The sequence below is a fragment of the Pan troglodytes genome, chromosome 3 (assembly GCF_028858775.2).
Source record: "Pan troglodytes isolate AG18354 chromosome 3, NHGRI_mPanTro3-v2.0_pri, whole genome shotgun sequence".
NCBI lineage: Eukaryota > Metazoa > Chordata > Mammalia > Primates > Hominidae > Pan > Pan troglodytes.
Genome location: NC_072401.2, coordinates 162771963 through 162784658, shown reverse-complemented (window position 1 = coordinate 162784658; position 12696 = coordinate 162771963). Strand labels below are relative to the sequence as shown.

Genomic DNA, 12696 nt, shown 5'->3' with positions numbered 1-12696 from the left:
TCATCAATATGGAACTGGGGAAAATTGGAGGTTCAGAGATTTGATAGTGTATTCTCAAGAGAACAATTACAAGGCATTTCAAAAGAAGAAAAGGGGAAATCTCAGGTAGAAAAGTGAAATTATTCTCTGAGACACTTACTTGCTAAAGAAACTCTTTCATGTGTTTTTATCTTATAAGGGTGTTAATATTTTCCCGGACAACTGCCTTGTCCCTCTCTTTTCTGATTAGGAGAAAAACACTTATAGGTTCCTGAAAATCATGTCAGATTTCCTGGGAAAAGACTAGTATTATTCTCAATATAGAATGCTTGATATGGTATTAGAAGAAAAACAAATCCAAACATTTAGGTAGGAGAACAATAGGTTATATACGTATCCTGAGGGACATCTATTACTTAGAAGCATGAGGTATGTCTCAGGGAAGACAAATCTTTCTTTGGGGAAGGAAGGTAGAACAATAAATGGATTCCATGGAGGGAAGAGATATTAAATGGATAAATGATACCTCTTGGGTAGAATTATACAACTTAGGAGGAGAGGATAGAAAAGATTTGTTTGAAAAATGAATGTTTCTATCAACGTGAGAATTTGTAGAATTCATAGGTTTCACTGTGAGGGATGCTCAATGAAAAATATGGAGAAAAATTTTAGCAAAACAAATATCTGTGCCTAAAGGCAGGAGAGACAAATAAAAGGACACAGATTTCGGGCCATAACAAAGGAACGCTCTTAGGAAACAGTTAACATTTTAATAACTTTAAAAGTCTTCCTTACAGATATAGTTGAAAAATAAATGGGAAGTGGAACATAAGTGAAACATGTCACTGCTGAATAAAAATAAAGGACAGAAATGAATGCCTTTGATATTGTTGAAGTAGCACAAATTGCTCACTTATGGTAAATTTTAAAGATGAAGTAAAGCAAGGTCTTAAGAACAGACCTTGGCAAAGCAGCCGTACTCCGGGGCACAGTCACTGAGAAAAGTTAAGAACCCTTTCTATTTAAAATCACTTAAGGCAGATATGAGCACAAAGGGATAAAATGTTTTTCTTGAAGGGAGAGTCATAAGTTAAAAAAATGCAAAGCATGAATCTCAATGGTAAAAATTGTCTAGGGAACCCTATGGATAGAGACATTCAGAGACAATGTGAAGTCAAGACAGAGAAGAATGTACAAACCCTCTTTAGAAAGTTTCCTGCATAAAGTTGGGGTGCATTGTTCACAGAGAAGTGGAGGCTATGCCTGATAGAGTGCACCACCTCTGTTTAGTTATAGCTTGCTAGGAACATGAGATAAGTACAAATTAAGTATATTATGCAGTTTACAATTCACATTGACAACCTGACAGTCACTTCCCCTCTCTCTCTTTCTAAACAGAACTCTGATTTCATTTGTCCATCTCCAGATGAAGATGAGTTTCAAGAGGAGACTCACTATTCTAAGCTAACCATTTTAAGTCCGTTCTCATTTTGTGACAATAATTTAGGAGCACCATAAATATAAACCACCTCTAGCCAATGAGACATAAGCAAGATCATCTGAAATGAACTTCTGGAAAATTTTCCTCAATCTCAGAAGGAGATTTATTCCCTCCCCCTCACCAGAATTTCCAAGGGTTTATACCTTAATGAAACTGTCACAAGTCCCCAAGGGGAGCCAACTGCTACTTCTAATGGGGAGGAATGCTTGCATCTATAGGTTCCACTAGGTGCCTGCTGTGTGTCAAATATTTTCCTATGCATTTCACATGCATTTTTAGCACTTAACCTCCATATCCTCAGGACTATCTCTAGAAACATAGATGCTTAAGAAAATTATCTTTTACACAGAGCTTGCTAAACAGAGGGTGGAAATCAGACAGCTTGAACTTAAGAATAGAGTAAAAATGGATATTAAGATACTTGAAATATTGATTAGGAATATGTATTGTGTCAAATTCTGGGGTAAAAGAGAAACATAAATTGAAATTTTCAACTTTTTTTCTGTTTTTAAAACTTGAATTAATAATCTGGGGTAGTAAGTTTCTTTGTTGCTGTTAAAAAATAAAAAGAAACTATAAGAGCACCTTTCAGTTGTACTCACATGAAGCAAAGATTCTCTGTAGTCCAGAGAATTTTTGGAATAGCTTCGAGAAGCTGCACAAATCAAAACTGCTTTGAGGTCTTCACTACTTACATAAAGGGGAGACACATTTACCTTTAATAGAAATGGGCTTTGTGGAGAGGAAAACGATGGAGAGAAAATTGTCAGTTGAGCATTATTCACCCCTCTTGAACTCCCAGACTGATTTTGAGCCTCTATTTTCATTTTGATGTCTGCAGTCAAAATCTAGGGAGTTTTCCAAAATCCCTAATAAAATATCGAATATTTGACATCATTACTTCCCCAAGGGTAAGAAATATTTTCAATATTTGACATTGTGCGGTTAAACATATTGCTGCCTTATGTAGAAAAGTGGGTTGAATACTTCTCTCATTGTTTTAGAATTATTTCCCCTTCTTCCATTTGCTATATTTGATCTCCATAATTCTGGTATGTGTTTGGCCATAGACTAGTGATCATACCACCCAGGTCTTTTGTAACATTCATTCCTTCAGAACTTAACAATGGGAAATAACACAGGTGTCAATTGGACAGAGAGATTTGAGGGAAACTCTCAAATTAGAGTGAAGGTTGCAATCTGTCTACTGTGAAGAAGCCTCATTCTTTCTGCTCCCGTATCATAACACAGAGGCCTATGTGAAGTACATAGACTAAAATTAGTTCAATCTAAAGGGATTTATTTTTACCAATAAAATTGTGTTTCTTCAAAATGCATAACATTGATACAGATTTGAGATGCTGCCAGGTCCACCTCTCATTAGTTTTTTTTTTGTTACTTGCAATGATAGAATCCCCTTATGTATTGGCAGAGTGTTGTGCCAAGGCATCTTTCTAGTTTACTTCAGGAACCTCAAGGAGTAACAAACAGTGAAGAAAAAATATTGATATTAGGAGAATAAAGACCAGAAACTTTTTCCTTGTTGTTGTTGATGATGTTATTCGTTTGTTTTCTATTACAGACATTAACTAAAACACTGCTCAGAGTGAAATTCCAAAGCTGAAAGAACATTTAATGAGAGAATTTTAATATGTACACTGTGGCTTGGGTGGAAAAATAACGAAAATGAGTAGCAAAATGTTTTCTCTGGATATGAAAAGAATAGAGAACTATTCTGACATTCAGGATTGAGATATCTGGGAGCAGCACTTTTGCTGTAGACCAGAGGTTCCCAAACTTTTGCAGCTAGCAGAGTCCTTACTCTGGCCTGATCACTACCAGCTAGTGATGTCATTGCCATCATAATATCATAGTGCAAGGCATTACTCACGTGTCTGTGGTGAAATAAACCTACTGTACTTCCAATAAATGTACAGCACATACACTTATGTACAGTAAAAAATGGTTCTTCTCCATAAAATAAATACTAATCAATTTTATTTATTAAGTAGTTAACCTAAACAGTACAGCCATTTTAAAACAATACATATAAATTGTAAGAAAATATTTTATTTCATTATTAAAAAACCACAATGTCTTATAAAATGGATATATTTACCTTTTGCACACTTTATAGCTTCTCAAATTTTGGAATTAGATTGGACACCAGTATCCCTAAAATCTGTTTTGTGGTAGCTTTCCCTCAGTACTTGATTTTTATTATAGCAATTTCTGGAAACACAGATTTGCAAAGACATGATGCCATTGAAAGGAATTCAATGTGCATTAATACTGAACTGTGAAGTATCGTGTGATGTATGATGTTTAGTAACTCTGTGAGTGTTGCTGTGTTTGTCTTGAAAATTATGAAATGCAATGCATTATTCCATGGGAATTGGGTGAATTCGCTGTTGCAACCTGAGCACCTCAGCACACATTTTGGGAACTTCAAGCATAGGCATTGCTATTAACTCTCTGGATATAAACCAACACAGCTAACTCCTCCTCCAGAAATGTTAAACTGTCATGAATACCAATGCCTTGCCAACAAAGATATAATATATATATAAATATAAAATTGAAACAAACAATTATACTTTTAATTTTAAATTAATTATAATGAATCTGGTGACTTAGCATGTGGTTATTAGTTTTAACCTTATAAGAATAAATCACATTAGTAATTAAACTTCTAAAAATAAATTTCCTGGATTATGTTTATTTATTTACACATCCCTTATATCACATGATATGCCAAATCTTTATTAGAATAATTTTCAAATTCTATTAAATGTTAATATCTTCAATACATCTAGAGCTTGCCTTTTGTACACAGACACGAACATATACATATTTTGTTAGATGGCTAAGTTTCTTGAAAATTAAGTCTACTGTATGATTACTGCATGGTATATTAATTTTTAAAATAAACACATTTAATGCTTGCTATGTGCCAAGCAGTATTCTAAATGTTAATTTGTTCCTGCCTCATAACGACCCTATAAGTTACTGTAATTTACATTGTTAAGCTGAAATCAAGCAGAGCCATACCTTTTTATAAGATGCAAAGATGATAACTAAGAATTCCTTATTTTTTGCTAGATGGAGAAACTGTCTTAAATGCTTTAAATATATTAAATACTTTAATATTTACAATTACAACCATGCACCACATAATGACATTTCTGTCAAAGAGGGGCGGCATATACAACAGTGGTCCCATAAGATTATAATGGAGTCAAAAACTTCCTACCACCTAGTGATGTCATTGCTGTCATAATGTCATAGTGCAAACCATTACTCATGTGTCTGTGGTGAAATAAACAAACCTACTGTACTTCCAATAAATGTACAGCACATACACATATGTACAGTACAAAATACTTGATTATGGTAATACATGACAATATTACTGGTTTATGTTTTTATTTTGTTTCATCATTTTTTAGAGTGTACACCTTCCACTTATTAAAAACTACTTAAAAATAGTCTCAGGTGGGTCCCTCAGGAGGTATCCCAAAAGAACACATTGTTATCACAAAAGATGACAGCTCCATGCCTCTTATTACCCTCGAAGGCTTTCCAATGGGAGAAGACGTGGAGGTGGAAGACAGTGACACTGATGAACTTGACTCTGTGTAGGCCTAGGCTAATAAGGGTATTTATGTCTTAGTTGTTAACATAAAGTTGAAAAAGTAAAAAAAAAAAAAACACTACAAATACAAATAGAAAAAGCTTATAGAAAAGATACAGATAAGAAAATATTTTTGTATAGCTGAATAACGTGTGTTTTACTTAAATGTTACTACAAAAAAATCAAAAAGTTAAGAAGATTAAAAAGTTTGGCTGGGCACAGTGTCTCACTCCTGTAATCCCAGAACTTTTTGAGGCCGAGGTGGGTGGGTCACTTGAGGTCAGGAGTTCGAGACCAGTCTGGCCAACATGGTGAAACCCCGTATCTACTAAGAATACAAAAAATTAGATGGACATGGTGGCGCTTGCCCGTAATCCCAGCTACTCGGAAGGCTGAGACAGGAGAATCGCTTGAACCCAGGAGGTGGAGGTTGCCATGATCTGAGATCGTGCCATTGCACTCCAGCATGGGTGATAGAGGAGACTTGGTCTCAAAAAAAAAAAAGAAAAAAAAAAAGGTTATAAAGTAAATGTTACAGTAAGCTAAGATCAGTTTATTATTAAATAATTTAAAATACTTTTACAAGTTTAGTGTAGCATAAGAGTATATCATGTATGATGTCTACAGTATTGTAATGTCCTAGCTCTTCATATTCACCACTCACTCACTGACTCACCCAGAGCAACTTTCAGTCCCATAAGCTTCATTCATGGTAAGTGCCCTACACAGGTGTACCGTTTTTTATCTTTTATATCATGCTTTTACTATAACTTGTTTTGTGTTTTGATATATTTAGATACACAAATATTTAACATTGTGTTATAATTGCATATGGCATTTAACACAGTAACATGCTATACAAGGTTGTAGCTTCAGAGCAATAGGCTATGCCTTATAGCTTAGATGTGTAGTAGGCTACACTATCTAGCTTTGTGTGAGTACACTCTATGATGTTTGCACTATGACAAAATTGCTTAAAGACCCATTTCTCAGAGCTTATCCCTGCCCTTAAACAATACATGACTGTACATTAGGAAACTGAAATAGAGAGATTAATTCTGTGCCGTAGGCCTCAAAACCATCTAGTGATAAAGAAAAACAAAATCAAGTAGAATGAGAGAGAGAAAAAGAGACAGAAAGGGAGGAGGAGAGAGAAAAGGAGAGGGTAAAAGAGGAAGGAGGAGAAGTAGGAGCAGCAGGAGGAGAAAGATTTGAGGCAGTTTATACAAATGCATCTAATTTTAAATATTAGAAAAAATCAAGGTCACATTCAATGATAACAAAAAAGATAAATTCACTTTTTAATTATTTGACTTAACCATTTGATTACTTCTCCTAGTAAAGCATGGAGTTCTTATTCAATTTTATCATGAGATTATACATTCTTAGTTAATTTATTGCCTGCTTTTATTTGTTGTATTTGTTTTTTCATGAAGTAATTTTTAAGAAACTATGCTTATTAGGCATGGTGAAAGTTTGATTTATATGTATTATTTTATTTATTAAATTCTAAGATCAATTGTGTGAATTATTATCCTCATTTTATCAATGAGAAAGTTAATCTTTCACAGGTTAATTAAACATTTTTTCCAAATAATTTTTGTTTAGCATTGACCTGAAACAAAGCAAATTATTTAAGATGCCAAAGCTCAAATCTTATCCGCTACAAGATACACAATATAATTTAAATTACTTTGTATAGTAAGATTTTTTGTTTGCTTGCTTATTTGTTTTGAAATTACTAGGATGTATTTGTAACTGGCCATTTTATTCTAAGAATACAGTTATAATTTTGAGTCCTACAAAAATAGAATTAAAGGATTGAAGTAACCCTGGTGAGATCATCTAACGTTTTTTCTACATTTTAAAAAAGATTCTAACAGATTTTAACATGGGACTATTCATCATATTTTCAGAATCTCCAGGGAAAGACCAGGCACATCTTTTTTCAAATTGCTCTGTGATTTTTTTAAACACCACTTACATTCCAAAAACGTATCTTCACTTTCAAACAAATCTCTCTCACTTAATTTTAGCTCTTTTCTTATTTTGCTTTCCAAGGACTTGAAGAGAGAATCTCTAAATCACGTCTCTTCATATGTAGGACAACAAGTGTTTCCTATTAACAGGTTAAGAATTTTTCCATTTTTAAACTTCTTCTTGTAAGTCTTTTGTTCTAACTTTTTAATCTACTCTGTATCACCATTTTTAGATTTATAATATCAGAAACCAAACTAGAAAATTACCGAACAATGTCTAAGTGTAATGGGAGGATATTAAGATTTCTACATAATAGTTATATACCCAATGTGCTGTGCTCTCTCTCTCTTACTTTCATATTTTCTCTATTTTTTTGAACATAGGTGGGTTTTCTCTACAAGTATTTATGTAGTACATGACAATGATAAATGATTTACTTAGTTTGAATTATAATTTTAAATTTACATTAATAGTAACAATACTGACCAGAATAATGAGCCATCTGTTTGGTTGCTCTTTTATGTGACATATGCATGTGTTAGTTACTCTATATACATTTATATTTCTCACATAAACTCTGAAAATCTCTGTTACCATCCCAATATTAAATAGGTAGGAAACAAGATTAAGAGAGGACAATAAAATTGCCTGTGATTGCACAGTTACTAATGCAGCCTGGATTTGAACCACTTGTATCTATGAATTTAATTTCCTTGAAATAGCCATGTACTCAGAAGAGTACTCGGAATCCTTGCTTCCTGTAATGGTGGATAAAACAATGTATAATATGGTCAATGTTCTCCTTGAGAACAACCAAGCTCATTCAAAAACATATTTTAATCTTCTTGAAAATACCAAAGATCTAACCATTCAATGAAGAATTTCTAGGCCATGATTTGAGGAATAAATCAAGCAAACAACAAACAAAAAAATAGTCATACTAATAACCATGGATTCTGAAAGCATTTATAATCAAGGAAGAAAGAACTACAAATGAATCTGTTTTTTGTCTATGGAACTTAAAAAAAATGAGATATGAAACATTTTGTGATGCTGATGAACCATTCAGTTTGTTAACCTAGGACTCAAAGATCTTTGTCATCAGTTAAGGTTTAACTGGATTAAAGCAGGCTGCCATGCATTAAAGCCTGTCTTTACATGGTCTTTTAAAGCTTCAGCTGAAAAAACAAATCCCAAACTTACATTAATATGATCAAAGATTGCATTAAATATAAGTAAAGGATATCATCTTTGAAAGAAGGTATAATCACACAAAAGTGAAATAAGCAAGGATAATTAAAAGTATTTTTTTACAAGGTCTAATATGGAGTACAAATGACCAGACATAAAAGGAAATAAGACACTGTAATTAAGAATGAGCATAATCCACAAATTGAAATATTTCCCTGAGGACTATTTGGAAATATCGACCACAGCCTACAAATACAAATTATGATTACTATGTAGTAAGAAATAAAATGCACGTTTTCACACTTTTATTAGACTTGAAAACAATAAAACAATTTTAAAAGGCATAAAATATTTTAAAAAATAAACCAATGCACACCAAAACACAACCAAAATTAAAAACTGAACGGATGTGTTTCACAGAAGTTTAGGCAGGGCTGAATGGAAAATTGGTGAACTTGAAGATAGAGCACATACAACTATCTACACTGCAGCATAGAAAGAAAACAAACATAGATTTGCCATAAAGCAAGTCTCCAAAATTTCAAAAAGACTAATAGCATACCAAATGTTTCTGCTGTATACATTGTAACTAAGTTGAAGATACTTATATTCTTAAAAATTAAGAAAACAATTTAGAAATACTATGTGGATTCAATAAAAACCATAATAGAAATAGGAAAATATTATCATTTAAAATACTATTTCAAAGAAGTTAAAAGAGGGTTTATGAACTCAGTTTTGAAAGTAGAAAAAAAATTATAAAAGTGGGCAAAGGATGTGAACAGACACTTCTCAAAAGAAGACATTTATGCAGCCAACAGACACATGAAAAAATGCTCATCATCACTGGCCATAAGAGAAATGCAATTCAAAACCACAAGGAGATACCATCTCACACCAGTTAGAATGGCGATCATTAAAAAGTCGGGAAACAACAGGTGCTGGAGAGGATGTGGAGAAATAGGAACACTTTTACACTATTGGTGGGACTGTAAACTAGTTCAACCATTGTGGAAGTCAGTGTGGCGATTCCTCAAGGATCTAGAACTAGAAATGCCATTTGACCCAGCCATCCCATTACTGGGTATATACCCAAAGGATTATAAATCATGCTGCTATAAAGACACATGCACATGTATGTTCATTGCGGCACTATTCACAATAGCAAAGACTTGGAACCAACCCAAATGTCCATCAATGATAGACTGGATTAAGAAAATGTGGCACATATACACCATGGAATACTATGCAGCCATAAAAAATGATGAGTTCCTGTCCTTTGTAGGGACATAGATGAAGCTGGAAACCATCATCCTCAGCAAACTATCACCAGGACAAAAAACCAAACACCGCATGTTCTCACTCACAGGTGCGAATTGAACAATCAGAACACTTGGACACAGGAAGGGGAACATCACACACCGGGGCCTGTAGTGGGGTGGGGGGAGCGGGGAGGGATAACATTAGGAGATATACCTAATGTAAATGACGAGTTAATGGGTGCAGCACACCAACATGGCACATGTATACATATGTAACAAACCTGCACGTTGTGCACATGTACGCTAGAACTTAAAGCATAATAAAAAAAGAAAAGAAAAAAGAAAACCGCACAATGAGATTAGAAGACAGAACAGTTATAGACTGTTTTATATCAGTGATCTGCCAACTTTTTGTTTAAAGGGCCAGAAAGTAAACATTTTAAACTTTCTATGCCTATGATCTTCACTGAAACTGTTAGAATATGCAGCTGTATCCTGAAAATAGCCACAGAGAATACATAAGCTAAAGACTGTAATCGTGTTGCAAGACTTCTATTACCAAAGTACATGGTTGTGGTGGGCTGAATTAGACTCAAGTGGCCTAAATTAATGATTTTTGAGCTTGAAGATGAGAATAGCTATCAGTCATTATGGGAGAGATTTTAGCAGGAAGAGTATTAAGAATTCAGTGCTTGAAGTGTTAAGCATGAGATGACGATTTAACATCTTAATAGAGATATTGAGAATGGCCTTTGGTAAAATATTATGCAATTCATGAGAGAGATTTAGCTGGATATATAAATTGGAAGTCATTAATATTAAAATATGAGACAATGCTGGAAAGTATGCAGCTAAACAGCTGGTCTTCCCTTCATTCAGTTTCCTCTTACTAAGGAAAATAAAGAAGGCAAATTACTTGGTAAATGTCCTTATAAATATAATAGTGATAATTTTCCTGAAAAATAAGCAAATGATTTTGCTAGTTGAAGGCTCTATCTGTGATTGATTTTAAAAGGATATACCTGATTTAGAACTGATTACAGTAAACCTGTCATCTATGAATTTATGTGGGTGGCCCATGGGATATGTCATATAAATTATTTAATAATCTGAATATACATGATTTAACTTATTGACCACAATGACTCCTTCTTTGTAAATAATCTCAACCTCACACATCACTTAGAGACCACTTGTGTTAATTTTTTAATTAGTTCGGAGCAGGTCCAGTGTAGAATAAAAGAACCATTGGAACTGTGTTGATAGTCCTAGAGGTCTTCCTACTTATTTGTGCCTCAATATTTATTAGTTACCCTGATACTGGGTAGTATTTCTCTTTCATATGAGCCTAATTAATAATATGATCCTGTGTATTCTTTATAATATCATTACATATGATAAGATTAATACAAGGGTAAGTTTAGACAGAGAAGAGAACCAAGAACTGATATCCCAAAGGTACTACCATAGTAAATGTTGGATAGAAGAGAGGTAATAGGAAAAGAGGACTGATATGGAATAATCAATAAGGTAGGAGGAAAATTAACAGTGTAGGCTAAGTTAGAAGCCAAGTAAAGACAGTGTATCAAGGAGGTGAGAGTATTGACTGTGTCAAATGTCACACATAGTTATTGGAATTTAGATAACCTATAAAGTACTTTGGTGACCTTGGGAAAAGCAGCTTTGGTAAAATGGCCAGAGTAAATGCTCAATTTAAGACATAATTTGAGAGAGTTATTTGAAGACAGCGAGTATAGACAATTATTTCACATGGAGTTTTGCTACCAAGAGGAGGAAGTTAATTAGAGTTGTCGGCCAAAAAGTTTTATTTAAGATAGGAAAGAGTGTTTAAATACGTTCCTATGATGACTGATATAATCTATTAGAGAGGGAAATTTTAGTAACTAAAAAAGCAAGTAGAGAAATGTTACAGCAATATCTGTGTAAGGAAGACAAAGGAAATTTGGGACATAGACTGAGTAATTGGCCTTACATAGGTAAATGAAGATTTCATTTCTCATGAAGGGCAGAAAGTTACTTTATACTAATATAGATGATGGTATATGAATAGGTGTAGTGGTGACAGTCTGTCAATATTCTCTTGTGATTGCCTCAACTTCCCGAGGAAAGTAAGAACGATAGGCATTATATGAGGGTAAATGAGGTAGAAAATGTTGGAAGTTTTAGTAAAGAAAAGGCAGTGTAAGATAACATCTAGAACAACGGGAGAACAAATAGTATGGTTTGGTTGTCTGGCAGCACAAGAGCCCACTTTTGTTTTTTGGTCGTATATTTAAATATTTATGTGCATTTTCTTTAGTCACAATCAGCAATGCATAGTTGCAAGATAAGAGAAATAAGAGATTGAATAAACCATGATGTTATTCTGTCAACAAATGAAGGCGTAAGCTAGGTCCCTGGAATTCAACAATAGTTATGAGGGAGTAGTAATAATGATTGCATATGGAATTGAAGTAGGATGAGAAGGATGGAGAGCACCTCCAGTAGTGCAGGACCACGGGAATGTGGAATGGACAATAGTTTGGAAGTTCTAGTTGAATTAGGGGACACTGGAACTAACTTAGAAAGACAGAGGTGGTATTAGGTAGTATTATGCATGAAATGGTAATACCATAAAAGCATTACAGTTATTAGTAATGACAGCACCTCAGGGATGACTCTGGTGTTGAATGGAGGAATTTAAGGGACTTAATTCTAGTTGCTGTAAATATTATCTACACATAAACTGAAATAGATAAGAACTAATATTGGAATTAGACATAGTACTTTGATCAGTTTGACTCATCTAGAAGTTCCAGTGAAAGATCAGTTATTCATAGATAGAATGATAGATGATAGTAATGAGTTATATAATCTGATGACAGGAAAATGAAAAATGGAGTTTTTAAGGACGGGCAGAAGAAAAATGGTCTGAAAGGATTAATTAAGAGCAAAGAGAATGCCTATGTTCAGGCTCAGAGTCAAAAATGCTATGACATAAAAAGCAACCACAACAGGAATATGCAGGTATCTTCTCTCTCTGGAAAAAGCCAGGTGAATGAAATAGTTGGAGAGAAGATTGAGGATGTGGATCATTTTGCAAGTAATGGACTATGAATTCCAAAAGAAACAGTGAAATATTTCACAAG

General features: G+C 33.8%; 1 long non-coding RNA gene across 1 annotated transcript in view; it reads left to right on the top strand.

Annotated features, from left to right (window-relative positions):
- LOC129143788 (uncharacterized) overlaps positions 1-3018 on the top strand; it is a 188965-nt gene extending 185947 nt beyond the window's left edge. The window contains exon 5 of the long non-coding RNA XR_008547653.2: positions 1378-3018. This is a non-coding gene — a long non-coding RNA (uncharacterized LOC129143788). The remainder of the gene's footprint in view (positions 1-1377) is intronic.
- The last annotated feature ends 9678 nt before the right edge of the window (positions 3019-12696 follow it).